The 15,941-nt window shown below is 46.0% G+C and overlaps 1 protein-coding gene across 3 annotated transcripts in view; it reads right to left on the reverse strand.

Moving 5' to 3' along the window:
- Positions 1-15,627, reverse strand: part of LOC146198988 (steroid 17-alpha-hydroxylase/17,20 lyase-like) — a 36,701-nt gene extending 21,074 nt beyond the window's left edge. The window contains exon 1 of one of the 3 annotated variants that reach the window (XM_084594453.1): positions 15,517-15,627. The gene's annotated coding sequence lies outside the window, so the exon portion shown is untranslated. Of the gene's footprint in view, positions 1-15,472 lie in introns of all 3 variants that reach the window. The other 2 variants (XM_084594450.1, XM_084594454.1) reach the window with 2 other exon arrangements.
- Between the last annotated feature and the right edge of the window lie 314 nt (positions 15,628-15,941).

A 15,941-nucleotide genomic window follows, 5' to 3' on the forward strand; every position in this document is an offset into this window, starting at 1 on the left:
TATCCATGCCCACAGGCGAACAATAGAGCGCGCAAGTGCAGATGATGCACGGTCATAACAGCCTCCTCCCCCGCCAGAAGAGTCTCGGAGGGCAGCAGTCGCAGCTGCTGCATGAAGAGACGACTTAATGGCCTGCACATGAACGCTTGAAGCTCGCTGTTGCTTGTCGCGTTGTCTTGATTGTCATAGGCTAAATTGCTTGAGCTGTCTCTGAAACTCAACCACATGTCTAAACAAGCACTCGGCTCCCGTCTGAAGAGACCAGGTTAAAAGAAAACTGCCATCGTTGTTCGAGAAAAGCCCACACTCAAGACGCTCAGGACCCACGTATGCCTAGAAAACCAAACGTGCTGCTTTACATAGTCCCACATATACAAGCGCACGAAAAAAAAAGACTTGATTATCAATTTGGATACATGGTGAGGAACACCTCGGACCGCTTAGAAACAGCGGCTAAGCGCGTCCGCATTCCCATTTAACTTCCCCTTTTTGTATCTTATTTCAAAATTGTACTGCTGTAAAATCAAGCTCCACCTCAGAAGGCGACTGTTCTTCGATGTCGCAGTTTGCAGCCAAGCCAGGGGACAATGGTCCGTCTCTACGGTGAATTTGGCCCCTCCAAGTTAGCACTGCAATTTTTGAATGGCCCATACAATGCAAGCGCACTCTTTCTCTGACGCGCAATAAGTTAGGAATGTTGTGATTGTAGTATCCAGTCAGACCCAGGAATGCTCGAATTTCCGTCTTCGTGCTCGGCCGCTGGTAGTCTGCTACTGCTGAAATCTTAATCTCGCTGGGTTTCCAGAAACCTTGACCTACATTGTGACCCAAGTAGTCCGCGGTCGCCCTTGCCAGGAACATTTCTCGGCCTTTACGGTTAGTCCAGCTTGACGCAAAAGGCTCAGTACAGCTCTTAGATGTACCATATGGTCCGCCCATGAGTCGGAAAAAACCGCAATGTCATCTAAATAAGGCACCGCGAGTGTTTCACACCCCTTTAAAGCCCTATCCATGAGTCGGGAAAAACAAAATGGAGCATTTTTGAGCCCGAAACTCATCATTGTTGGCTGGTAGCTGCCCGTTGGAGTGACGAAAGCCGCGTATCTGCTGGCGCGTTCAGTGAGCGGTACTTGCCAGTATCTTCGAGTAAGGTCCAGCGTAGTCACATATGCCGCTCTACTGACCTGTTCTATTCTCTCCTCAATATTCGGAATAGGATACACTTGATCCCTGGTGAGAGAATTTAGCTTTCGGTAGTCTACCACAGGCCTAGGGTCTTTACCTGGAGCTTCTACTAAGATCATAGGCGAAGCATAATCGCTTTCCGAGGGTTTTATTACTCCCAATTCCAGCATGCGAGTTACTTCCCTATCCAGAATTTCTCTTTGCCTTGGAGAGAATCGGTAGCACCTTGATCGCACTGGCACGTCTGAAGTCAGCTCAATATAGTGCTCAGTCAAATCAGTCCTGCCTGGCCTGTCCACGAATCAGGCCTCAAACTGTGTTATTATCTCGCCCAGATCGGACAGCTGAGATTTCTTTAGTTCTCCTATCTGCTCCGTCCCTTTGAGAAGCTCCTGTATCTTAGGATCATTGGCTTGCTCCATAGCTAAGTCCTCTCGTGTTCCATTTAAAAGTCTCGTGAGATTACTAGACACTGGCGGCAAGAGGTTATTCTCAAGAACGTCCTCATTCCGCGTCTCATCAAGCTCACTTTCAAGTTGACTTATCTGAGATGCCTCGCTCTCAAAGTTTTCTGACCCGCTATCTTCCGCATCGACCACTGTTTTAACTGCCGTTTCCTCCGCTGTGGCTTTTTCTGGAATGAGCAGTGTAGCTAGTTCTCGCGCCTTTGAACGTGTTAAGGCTTGCACAACCCTGTCTCCGAAAAGGATGCCCCTCTTTCGCAGCAGCATGTCCGATTTGTTGGAAAACAAATACGGATAGCACTTAGGAAGCTTTCCTGAAACGGCAGCCTTGGTTGTTAACTCGCCGAAAGGGCCCTCGATGACCACGTTCGCGATTGGCAAGCACACACTCGGTTCCTCCACTACCTGGCGGATCCATGCACACTGTCCTGTATAGTCGGAAGGCGACACATACGCCGGATGGACAACATCCATCGTTGCGGCCGAATCGCGCAGTACCTTGCAAGGCTTCCCGTTGACTACTAGGTCATGCAGGTAGGGTTCCAAAAGCTGCATATTTTCATCGCAGTCACTGACATACGAGAAAGCAATCTTTTCTTTCCGGCAGTTGACGGCAATGTGACCCTGCTCATTACACCTAAAGCATGTGAGCGGCTTCCTAGCCCCAAGCTTGTTCTTTGTGTTCTGCGCGTTGGTCACTTCCCCACTTTTCTCACTGCCGTCCTTTCTAGGGAGTTTGCCTGAAGAAGCCTTCCTTTCTTCGTTTCCAACTCTAGCAAAGTGCCTTTTCTGACGGTTATTCACACTGAACTTGGGATTGCGGGGCCTATCCACTGCTGGGTTGCTGAATTGTCGGCGCGAAGCATACTCCTCAATGAGTTCGGCAGCTTCAGTTGCCGACTTAATGTCGCCTCGATCCTGTAACCAATTTCTTTCTTTTTCTGGGAGGCAGTTATAAAACTGCTCCAAAAGAATTCGCTCGACTACAGCGTCCATATCACTGTAGGAATCTGTGCTCTTTAGCCACTCGCCCAAATTGACTCTTAAATTGTATAGGAATTCAGGGTAACTCTCGTCCCTGGACTTAGTAGCGTTCCGAAAACGTTGTCTGAGCGCCTCGGCGCTAAGCCTATACTTTCTCAGAAAGCAAGCTTTGACCTTCTCGTAGTTGTCCGCGTCCTCCTTGCTTAGCCGCGCGACAACCTCCGCTGCCTCGCAGGGCAGAACCGTCAATAATCCCTGAGACCAAGTGTCTTGCTGGAAGGAGAGTTTTTCGCAGGTTCGCTCAAAGTTAGCCAGATACAGACCGATATCCCCTGATATCACATATGGCTGCATGTACTTTGACATCTTGAAATCTGCCTCCTGGTTGAGAAGAGGTACCGCTAGCTGGGGACAATTGCCCGACCTCTTGCTCAACTCTAGTTCTAATTTCCGGAGCTCAATTTCTTGCTCCAGCCTTTTTGCTTCTCTCTCAAGTTCACGCCTCTTTTCCGCTTTTTCCCGCTCTTTCTGCTGTCTGAGTTGCTCCTCCTTTTTTTTTTTGTCCGATGAGGTTCCATGCTTCACTGAGCTCCTCATCATCGGTTCCCAAATCAGTGATTGCCTTTAAAATCGAGGGTTTTCGTGCCAAACCACTTGCATCAATTCCCAATTCCTCACACAATAGCAACAGTTCCGGTTTCTGCAGCTTTTGTAGGTTCATGATCGCTCCGAGTGTCGGCTACTTCCAAAACAACTGTGCAAACTACCAAATCTAAAGGCGTTTCTACACTCTTTTTACCAGTTCTAAAATCTAACCATGTTCTAGAACCTGGTCCACATCAGAAGAAAAGCCAAGCACTCACCCACACATGCGATCGATGTTCCGAGCTGCTCTCTTGTTGGCCGATTGTTGCTCCTGCTTGTTCCTTGAGATGCCACCTCCGATCACCAGATGTTGTGGCTTGTAGATTCTGATCCACCACCAATCACCAGATGTTGTGGCTTGTAGATTCAGATCTCAACGCTGGTCACCAATTGTCGTGACGCTGGGGCTAATTCGACCCAGCCTTCACTTGGTAGCGTGCAAAGACTCCGGGTTTAAGTAGGATTGAATCTTCGAAATTGGTAAAATATATACAAGCAGGTTTAATGGCACTTTGAGAAAACGTATTTACATGAAAAAGAAGGGTATATTAACAAAATGGCAAGCGTAAAGAGTTCATGGCGAGAAGCGTCTGGATGAGCCATTTACCCAGGGCTCAGAGCGTCTTTTCGTGCTCTGCAATGTCCTTAAAACCCCCTATGTCCAGCCCCTCTCTGAAGATGCTGACCAACCAGTTCCAGGGCACGCCCCTCAGATATCGGCATCCAATCGAACACATCACTGCACTGATGGTCTGATGCACTGACTGGTCCGGCATTGATTCGTTGGGCGTGGTCACTTGTTGGCGGGAAGAGCTTGGGAACGGCGAGGAGGTACATTTCTATTCTTCAGCAAAGATTCGATATGCTGGTTCCGGTAAGTGGATTTCCTTCTCAGAAACCCAAGTGCACGTGCGCGCCGCATACTGCTCCCAGCATTGTCCCTTTCCAGCAATTGCAAATCATTCCTGCATTCCCGGGAAATCCTCTAATGGCCGTAATCACCTTGCTCCTTTCTTGTCCTGTAAGTCAGCGGACGTGTCACTCTGTCGTCTCCTTTGGACAGTAGGCATTCCTCACTGGACGATAGCGCTTCTCGACGGGAATGGTGAACAACTGAACGAAAGCACTACCGGCTATTTCCCGCAGGGGGACATTTCTTTGTATTTTTTTAGACGTTCCCTTGACAGTGGCAATTTGGCATTTGCAGGGTCTCCACAAAGCAAAACAGGCTTACACAAAAGGATTCATGGAAACAGGCTCACTTAGAGCCCTTGTACCAACAGCACATATCCACAGCACTTATCCATGCCCACAGGCGAACAATAGAGCGCGCAAGTGCGGATGATGCACGGTCATAACAGTACGTACTCGCGAAAAACTTTGGACATCCACCTCCTAAGTCGGCAGAGTCTATATGCGGTGATTACGAGTACCGACCGCACATGCAAATGCATGTGGTTACCATTTCTTCTAGGTTTTGCTATATGGTACTGAATCTATGATTATTTACGCTATACATTTCGAGCTCTTATCACCATGTAAAAAATCTTACCGGGTGATTTTTGACTGTTTACATATTTACATTTTAAAACTTTAATATACCGAAATGCGGTTTGTGCACGTGGGTCACAGTGCAAAGTGGACATTATTGCGTTATATAAACCTTAATCATTATATATGATTATTTACTACCAAAACTAGTCAACTTTTCTATTTTGATTTTAAGCGCCAAAATTGTACCGCGATACTGACGTCGTAAACATAAAAAAAGTCTCCTTCCTAAATTTTCGCACTGCTAGAAACATCGAATGTCAAATTTACGTGTCTGTAAGCTCGTTGAGTTGGCATCCAGGCATTGGCAAATACAAAATGGCGTCGGTCCGCGTGGTAGCTTTGCCAAATCTTGTTGAAGATTGTTCTGCATCCTCGAATAAGCAATAAGCAATAAGCGCGCGCGCACACACACACACACACACACACACACACACACACACACACACACACACACACACACACACACACACACACACACACACACACACACACACACACACACACACACACACACACACACACACACACACACACACACACACACACACACACACACACACACACACACACACACACACACACACACACACGCGCGCGCGCGCGCGCAGTGATTGACTACTTGGCGTCGCTATGCCAAATTCGAATTAGGCGCGCCAGCCTGTCTCGTGCCTTTTTTTGTGTGTGTGTGCCGCTTATCGAATCTTAAGCGTGATAGCGATGCATTCTGGATTCACTGAGCACGGATGGATATTGATGGGAATGGTGTAAGTTTCCGACACGTAGAAAAAGTTTGGTGTTAAAGTTTTTACTGCGCTTGCATCGATCAGTTAAGACTGCCGTAGACCCATGGGCAGTTTTCGATAACAGATGACAGAAAAGTGCAATACATCTGACGGGAGGGTCTGCGGATATATTGATAGCTACAGTGTGACTTCCTGATATGTAGAAAACATTGCATTCATATAAGCAAGAACAAAAAACCCTCGTCAGGAATTTATGATCATACTCCTGCTGCGATTGTCACCAGAAACTACCGGCAGCGGTGGATGCGGACTCGGCATGGCTACAAATGTTGGCTTCACTATCGCTGCAGAATCAGCCCCTTCTCTTCTCTTCGTGGAAAACGGCGCGCTTGACGAAAAGGAGGAAAAGACCCAGAAGTTTCACTTATCGCAGGCATCCATCTATATACATGAACCGAAGTCACAATTTAGCATGCGTTTTTCCCCAAGCTATCAAATGATCATCCTAAAGTAGCGTCTTATGGCTCCCGCAGTAGCTATATCGCAGTACCAACGTGACTGTAAAATCTTACCGTCGTAGTGTGTTGCCAGTGGAGCAGTATTCATGTTGATCAACATTTTACCACGGCGTGCCAGTTTTTCTCGTGCTACCCACTTTTATTCCTAGCAGTCTGTACGAAGGCGGCAGCCCAATAAACATAGAGTGGAACTGTGGCTGGTATGACAAAAACAAGCGCTCACGTGCAGTCGGAGAGAACGCAGCACGAGGAAAAAGTGAGTGAGCATTTGGCAATAACGCTCATGAAACACGAGAAATCGCATGCAACGAAGCGTGGATGACGGAAATAACAAAGTCACGAGGTGAAATGATCTATACACAGACCGGCTTAAGCCTGCAGCTGACGGTAGAACGTTGGCTGCTTTGAAAGTGCATGAACAGAATGATCATTTTTATGATATGAAAATTGTTATTGGTTCCAAGGGAAAGAACAGGACTAAAGCAATATCCGAGTAGCAAATGTTCTATGTTATGATTACAAATACATGCCAAAATAAATTGTTGCATTGTAGCGTTTGCAAGCTCCACTCATTTTGGGGTTTCAGTTCCACTGCCGCTAAGTAATGCCGCTGAAACTTTGTTATAGACCGCTTCCGAGTCTCGTCTTCTACCCAGACAAACCGCCTTCTGTTAATCTATCGCAAAAACATCAATACGCCAGGCTGTCATGCACACCCTCGCACCATCATGCGGTTCAACTATCAGCCTGATCGACACAGTTACGGACGCTCCACCTTCGGCGACTGCCCTTCATTGCAAGTAAAAGCTAACCACTGAGCATGGCACTACGATTCCTTATAACATTACGCGGCACAAAAACATGAGCGTTGTACTGTACCAAAGCTTTAATATTATGCTTTCCATGTTCCGTTTTGATCGCCTCCTTTACGGGGCCTTATCAGTGTCTAGTAAAAGAGACATGACCAGATCGGTCTAGAACTGTTATGAATTCGTGAACCAGGTTCTACCATATTGAATAGCTTTTTTTTTTTTTCCATATGAAGCGCCTTATCTCAAGACCTTGGGGCCAGAATAAAATTATATGCGCTGAGAACGGAGAGACGTGCACTCGGCTGTCCAAAGCACCGCCAAGTGCACGTTCTACCTTTGCCGCCACTGAGGTCTATGCTTTACTTTTTCTATAGAAGGTGGCACAACGTATTTTTCTTTCCATTTTACTTTCTTTCAGTTGCTATATAGACAGAAATTTGTACTCGATTAAATCGATTGGGTCAATAAGACTGACCACAAGCTGTGCACCAAAATCACATTCTAAAGTACTGTACCCAATTTAAAAAGAAATCAGTGACACGCTTCATTTTTCTTATCGAACTGCGCTGAACTTTTTTTTATGTACCGCACTTATGCTTTTGCTCTCTGTATTGATCAGTCCCATCTGACGGACAACGGGCTGCTCGCCGAGGAGAGAAGTGACTGGACAAATTAACTTTTTGATTCTGGTAAGCTCTATTGAAACCCCAAAAGTTCTGGAATTAGAGCGGTGGTTAGCAAGACGCAGACTTGGCAGCTTGTTCTAAACAGATACCTACAAAAGCACCTTAGTCATCTCCCTCTACTCGATCCTTTTCATGACAAAAGTTCAAATGGTATTAGTTTTCTCGAAGGAAATGTTTCCATTGGTTATGTGTTTTCTGTCGATGTTGAAGATTTATTTTGTACTCCACAGTGAGTTGTTTGCAATAGTAAGAGATGGTACAGAAGGGAGCGGTGCTGTTGAATTCCAGAACTCCTCAAGGGCCTCAGTAAATAATTTTATGAGGGTACTTGAGTTTTACCCCAGTGTAACGTTTATAACCAAATACAAGGGATCTGTATTGGATCCTGCGTAGCGCCTGTACTTACTAATATTCTTCTAACATCCATTGACCGCGCCCTTGAAATAAGTTTAACGGGGAAGGGGGCACTGAAAGTTTTTAGGTATTTTGATAATTTCCCGGTTGTTTTTAAGAAACAGGAGGAGTTGCCGTATACAAATGCTGTGAGCACTGTGTTAAACACATTTAAGGAAATGAGAGGGGGACTGAGGTTCACGCATGAACTGCCTGTGCGGGGTTCTTCAAAGCTTTAAAATAATTGCATCACTGTGGGTGAAGCTCATTCATGTTGGCAATGTGCACCACGATCACAGAAGGAGCTATACTTCATTATGCTCCGCGAAAAGCAAGGCGTCCGTGTGCTGTGCGGTGTCAGTGCACGTAAAAGAACCCCAGGTGGTCGAAATTTCCGGATCCTTCCACTATAATGTCTCTCGTAGGCTGAGTCGCTTTGGGACGTTAAGCCCCATGAACAAAACCAAGCCAAACCAGCTATATATTTTGTTGACGAAGACGGCAGCTAAGCGTACAGCAGCCTTCTGAAATTCGCGGCATCTTTGAGAATGTGTTACAGACCGAACATGAAAATACAAAAGTGATGGAGCTTTTAAACGGTGTTTTAATATCTGAGCTAGCGGCATCGTCACGTTTTTCCTGCATCTTGCTGTGGCACCTTCGGCTTCGCAAGCCTGTAATTTCCTGACACTGGCTGTATTGTTTTGTTTTGTCGTCATAAAGAAGAAGGAGCCTTCATGATGGATGCTGCGGGTCCTGTCGAAGGAATATCAACAATCTCAGTGGTGCAACAAATGCAGGTCTTGTACGGGCTTCAATTCGTAATGGATAAATACTGGCTATGGAAGAAGTGGCCAATGCGCTAGCCGCGACGCTCTCCACCTCGAAATACACTGCGACAGATACCCAGGCGGCTTATAGGAACTATATACGTTGCAGAATCACACCGCTGGCCTGCTGGATTTTGAATAAATGCAGTACTTCAGCTGCACGGAAAGAGCTGACATGTGTGCCAGGTCACCAGGGAGTTGAAGGAAACGAGCGCGCATATGCTTCGGCACGAGCTTTTCTTTCTCGGAATCCGTTTATGTCCTCCCTTACTGATTTAGGCTTCCCCCTTTCGCTGACAATATATACTTAGATATTACAGCATTTGCGCCTTGAAAGGAAGACATCCCAGAGGCTTACTAAGGGTCTTAATAAATCAGAAGAGCGCCACCTTCGAAATTTACAAGCGCCGTTCAGCCCGGTTACTTTTCGGTGCAATGCATATTTTGTGGCGAGAAGGCAAACTTATACCACATGTTATGGGCTTGTCAGAAAATAGCGGTATTGACGTATTAAAAGCAAACGTGGGAGAACTGGGAGGCGGCCCTGTCCAGCTCGGACCTCGAGGAACAAGTAGGCCTCGTCGAAAGAGCACGAACAGCGGGTTTCACCAACGGTGTCCCGGACTAGAGAGCCGAACTCTTCTGGCTCTAAATAAACTTTTTCATCATCATCATCAGCAGCAGCACAGAGAGCTTGCACGTCGAGGCCACCTCTCTGTTGATGCCAATTTCGATCAGCATCACGGGCACTGAATTCCGGACCCCCCTGTACTCGTAGCTTGCGCTCACGTTCGCAGCGACGTTTACCAAGTTTCAATACTACATACTGTGGTATAAATATACTCAGTAGGTCGTGCTCTGCACAAAGTAAAACGACACAGTGCAAGCGCACTCTTGAGTCACGCACCATGACCCACGTATTATCACGTATTACTACCCTCGCACAGACCGTAACAGCCTTGCATATTCACCTAAAGTGAGCCGTTTTGCAACTTTCAGCCGCACCGTGATATGTAAAGGGATTTTAATTGGGAGCACAGGGAAATCTTTTGACGATCTATAATTTTCGAATGGCTTTCGCTTCACGTTCACGACCAGTAAATGCTGCGATCGCACTTCAATCGATCTACGGCTACCAGGTGTTCAAAATATCATTTTACCGTTTTTGTTTTCAAGCATTAGAAAGGCATTTCGTCCCCTTTTCGTGAGGGCATTGACTCCAGTATGATAACGTTGCCGAGAAGTTGGATGCTTCTTTGCTGCCACGGCATCAAATCCGAGTCCCATTTCAGGTCTTCAAAACATACGCTTGTTGGCTGTCGAATTATTAAACCTCATCTGTTGACATATCACTTCCGCTGAGAGCATGGGCGCAGTTCCGATCGCACTAGGAACGCAAATAATTTTTTTTTTAGTATAAGAAGAGGCGTCCTGTCACCTCACTTTCCTTGGAAACCTGCGTGCAAGGGTATTGTCGTTGCCGCCTATTCTCTCCTCTTCTTGTAAGTTCCAGTGTCGTCAATCCTTCCTCTTGCTCTCTTGCGCGCCGCAGCCTTGTTTTGTGTATTACTGCTTTTAGTGGACAGAGCAAACAAAGAATTAGAAGAACAAACGATGCTTTATTTTGGTTCATTTATGAATGTGCATTGTTTTCCCCATTCTTTATAGTGTTACATTCCTTCCCGGCGTGTGGTTTCCTGTTAATGAATAGTTTTTAGGATAAGGCGTACATCCGGACCCCCTTTCCTAGAAGGCAATGTTTTGCCTGCTCTTTGAAACTGAGTCGTACCCAGGTATTCTGGACATCAGCATTCTTCAACGGGAAGTAATGTACAGATGCAGTTTCTTCGCACACTGCACTATTGTACTGTACATCAAATAAATATCTGCAGATCTTCTATCAAATGCTTTTAGTTTTCGGATGTGTATTGTCTTAAACGCAGCCCATATTGTTTTTTTTTTCCATGGTAGTCTTAACTATTCGTTGCAAGAACAGGACAAAATTTAAAAGCAAGAATTTTATACGCATCGGAAAATTAAACCATTCCGATTTATATGCTCACGATAATTTATTTCGCAACTAAACGTGTCGTTCAAAAAAGCTGCAGATTTGTTCAACACCGAAAATGGAAGTGTCTCAGTACAGTTGGGGTATAAATGCGCCTCGAGAAGATCTCACAGCTCTCATGTTGACTTTTCGACCGTAGCACCGCTTGGGGTCCGCAATGAAAAAATCCTTTTCAAAGAAGGTCACCATTAAGTAGCTTACGTAACGTTCATGGACGGCAACATGGCAAGAGCTAATAACTGATGGGTTAAACTAAAGCCGCAAATTAACTCTCCAAGCCGGGTAATGGAAATTGAACAGCGTCGAAATGACTTTTATGATAGCCGATCAGCCCTGCAAGTTGTCAAACAGGCCAAAAAAGGCAAACGACTGACAAACGCAAATATGAAACGAGTGGTGCAAATGGGGGTAGTGTCTGCTTAATAAACGCGTCACTAAATAATACCATGGAGAAAGCTTCGCAATAGAAGTTACGTATTGCTTTACTCTCATACGAAAAAAAAAAAATTCTTTTACAGCGAAACTTCACTTGAGCGAACTTCAAGGGACCTTAGGAAAAAGTTTGTTAAAGTGAAAGTTTACTCAACCCAAATAAGTGTGTGACAGCTTGTTTCTATAAGGTAAAAAATACGGGTGGTCAAATTGTATATCAACCCATTTTTTTGTCACTCTGCTCAAGTTCCTCTAACTAGCACCTTGCAAAGAACGCTGTGATCTTCTGCTGCACGTTTACACATAAGACTGCCGCAGTTGTGAACTCAGTCTTTGTGTCTAAGCACTCATACGATTCCGCAGCGCGCCCGAAAGCGATGCAGCCATCCACTGCTTGCTTCAAATCCACTGATGTCTAAAAGCGCGGTGAATTCCACGGCCTTCTCTTGAATCATGGGCCTAAAACCGGAACGTTCTTGATCGTAAACCCTTTACCCATGAGGCAACAGCGTCGTTGACGTTCGTGAAATATCCAGGGCACAGTCTTTTGAGGGAGAGGCCGAGCTGCGCACTTTCCGGCGTGGCCGCAATTCCTTGGCGCTGGCTTTTATTCGTAGACAACGACGATGGAGGGATCCGAAATGCCTTTGCAATGTCAACTTGACGCTACCCAGAGTCCAGCCTACGCAAAATGTCCCGGTTTTCGTTGATAGCCAGACACTTTCATTTGCCGCTCATGGTTGACCAGCATGCTTACGCTTCTTCGAGGCTTGTACTACGGTTGCCGTTGGGCGGATTTAAAAAAGAGCCAGAACTGAAGCTACAAGTAGCCAAAAGTAGCCAAACCATTTCAACTCGGCATTGTCTTTTTAATGACATTAAATATTCAAATTATTTAAAATTACAAAATGTTTCGCTCTTTTACTTTGTCTACACGTCGCAGCTCTTGAAAATAAATAATTAAGTATATAACTATTTAGTGGACATAGCTTATCTAAAGTAGGTTGTTTTCTTGTCACCGCAATTCTGGCAAATTCTATAACAACTCAATAGGAACGTTAAACGATCATAGAGATCGTAGTCCAAAACGAGGTCAAAAACAAACGTGAGAGTAAAACCCTCAAATCCATCAATTGGCAGTCCTTCCGCAACAACGGAGGGGATTGCGGGGAGATCACCGACATAGCTAAATGGACCAATGGCATCAAGCAGCCGTGCAAATAGGCTGAGGAGGAAATAGAATTAGTTGACGGACAAAACTGTATTGGTAGCCACATGAGACAACTGTGGAAAAAGAAAAAAGAGGCAGAAACTGAGCTCGCCCAAAAAAAGGGGGCAATCGCAACCTGAGAAGGAGAAAAGCAGCCCTTAACAAGGAAATTCAGAGCCATGCCCAAATACTAAATAGACAACGCTGGAACAACATCTGCGATAGACTAGACGATCAATCAAGCTCCGTCCCCACCTGGAAACTATTGAGACACCTCCTGGACCCAGACAAGACGGAAGCTGAGACCAGGAGAAAAATGCAGACTAACACAAAATTTCCAAGAGTCGGAGGAGGATATGGTCAACCAGATAAAAAAGAGGTACATAGGGGAAACAAACACTGAAACATTCCCCGACTACAGCGGCGAAAACAACGAAGAGCTAGACCAACCAATCACCATTAAGAGCGGTTCAAGCTGCCTTAAACAAGCTCAACGGAAAAACCGCGGCTGGCCCAGATGGGGTTAACAATAAAATGCTTAGAAACCTTGATGACAACTCCATATAGCAACTAACAGCATTCATTCAAAAGAGTTGGGGACGGGGGGAGATACCCGGGGAGTGGTAGAAAGCAAATCTAGTCCTCATTCCCAAACCAGGAAAAGAACTCAAACTAGAAAACCTTAGGCCAATATCGTTAACTTCCTGTGTATGGCAAGCTCATGGAGCACGTCATACAGAATATGCCCAGCGGGTACTTGGAAAGTAAGGAACTCCACCCTGACAGCATGCTTGGATTCAGACAACTATTCACAAACGACGTCATGCTACAACTCAAAGAACAAGTATTGGAAAGGAAGACTAGCGACTCGAGAGTCATAGTGGGATTGGACGTCAGCAAAGCGTTTGACGACGTCAAACACCAAGCGATCCTGTCACACCTCAATCGTCTAAATGTAGGAAGCAAGGTATACAACTATATCAAAAGTTTCCTCACGGACCGAACCGTGAATATAAAAATAGGCGGCACAACAAGAGATAACACTAAACTAGGCAACAAATGAACATCGCAGGGATCAGGGCTGTCCCTTACCCTTTTTAACATTGCAGTGATCGGGCTGCCAGAACGACTCAGAAAGATAGATGGCCTGTGCCACACTCTCTACGCTGACGACCTCACCCTTTGGGCCGACAAAGGGGGAAGCGATGGCCATATAGGAGACACCCTCCAAAGGACAATCTGGGAAACGGAAAGCTATCTGAGACCCATAGGGCTAAAATTCTAACAGGGAAACGCAGAGATGATAATTATGAGCAAGTAGCAGATCAGTTTAAAGCGGAACGTTATATCGATGCTGGGTAATATTTTATATAATAGGGCAGCGCATATAGCTGTATGCTAAGAAGCTGCGAGATAACAGAAACAAAAAATAAACGCTTAGTGGTTAAGTATCAAGGACCACGCACGCGACCGAGAATCCACAAGTGGAGGCGACAAACGGGAGCCATACGTTTAAAGGGCAACTCCGGAGGTTTTTTGACATTCGAATATTCTACTAAAAATTTTACTGTAGGTTCTCCTTTCCGTCCTGACGCATTCTACAAAATTTGGGCGCTGTACAATAATCTGTTCATGCGCAACAGGACTATAAAATATGCCGTTTTCATGGCCTAAGTTGAGACTATAGTTCTGCGGACAACACTGAGTTTCAGACGTCACAAACAGTATACCGGCGTTACTGTCCACTTCCCACGTAACTATCAAATTGTGAGGCTTATATTGAATTACCTCAGACATTTTATGCAGTGCGTCATGATTTCCATACTTTATTTTCACCATCCAACGCACGTACGAGTGTTTTTCTAATACTGAGTGTGACGTCACCAATTCGTCAACTGGGACTTCATTTCTGGCTGTGAAAATGGTTTCGGTTTCGATTTGCTGTTTTTCCTTTTTAAAAATACTTGTAATTGGAATTTCGAAAAACGTTTTTTTTTTGTGTTGGAGTCAGGACGTACCGAGGAATGTAATTCAACCAAAAACGCAAAATGATGAAAAAACCACCGGAGTTGCCCTTTAAGCTCCACTGAAGATACACTTAAGAGAAACACTTAAGCTCCGCCTTTAAGGCGGAGCTTAAGTGTCCCCCCAGCTTTGTTCTGGTAGGCATACAACTCACTATTTAAATTGACACCTACCGAAGGTACAACACAATGCTTACGCTGCGAAAACGATTACAATGACATAATATGGTTTCTTCCACAGCCGGATACAAGTCAGCAGCAGGGTATTCTCTTGCAAGGTTGTTTGCAATTTACTCAGCGAGGCCATATCCAGGAAAAAGTGCGCAAACGCTATTCGAAGTTTTTTTCCCGAATGCATGTCTGGCTGAGCAACAAAAAGGCTTGAACTGCGCACAAAAGCCCAGCGTTTTCCCACCGTGCCTCTGCAGTTAGGCTCAGCTTGGACGGCGGTTTTCTGTGCGGGCAGAGTGAAAAAAGGCAGGATCGGGTTAGCAGGAGCTGCTTTGGTAGCTCCATGAGAGGGTGAGATGGGAATAAACCCCCGGGATCCTTGCATCCCGAGTCAGACACGTTACAGCTAGGCTACGTAGGCACGATATTAAGGCTTGAATGATTAATGCGGGACTTTATGTCCGTGTTGCATTTGTCTATCATACAATGTGGCAGCTTACGGGTGCATTCTCGGGAGCCGCTCACCGAGCGACGAAGGAACACTGCCTCAGGAATAAACCACTATTAGAATAGGAAAATTAGGAAAGAAATCAACAAGAAAAGAATGAATCAAAAGATAGGCTGCTTGAAAAGGGGGAGCCGAAGGCTAAGGCAGACACCGCGCCGGCAAATCAACGAAGCATATGAGCTAAAGAAAATAAGAAAATCAATGCGTCACTGAACACACTAGGCTAGGCAAGGGAGCGTACTCACCTCGGATAACAAGAAAACAACGCCCCGCTGGCAAATGCACTCACGTAGGTTTTCGCCTCAGTCGGGGAAGGACGCATGACTACGAAGCAAAAACACAGTCCGCAGGCCGACACAACGGCCGGCCAAAAAGCCCCCAGCGGCGATTGCTCGCCACTTATCTATTATCCGGTGGGCTGATGTGGCGGCACAACGTGCTACCCTCTCCGGCCGGCGTGGGATGCGCAGAAGATTGCCCCCCCCCCCCCCCCCCCCCCCCCCCTTTCCTTTCCCAATCCAAAGCCAAGTGGGGTCTGGGAGAGCGTTTTTTTGCCCGAGGTGAGGACCCTACCCAGACAAGGGGGCCGCCGCGCGATCCCCCCGCAGGAGTGAGCTACATCAAAGGCGGAAACGGCATGCAGCGCCGTCGTGGTATTGAGCCAATGAGGCAGACCTTCATGGTCACACAAGTGTCACCAAGGGCAACTGTTCC

The sequence above is a fragment of the Amblyomma maculatum genome, chromosome 2, assembly GCF_055883805.1.
Source record: "Amblyomma maculatum isolate TAMU_Amacu chromosome 2, ASM5588380v1, whole genome shotgun sequence".
Lineage (NCBI taxonomy): Eukaryota > Metazoa > Arthropoda > Arachnida > Ixodida > Ixodidae > Amblyomma > Amblyomma maculatum.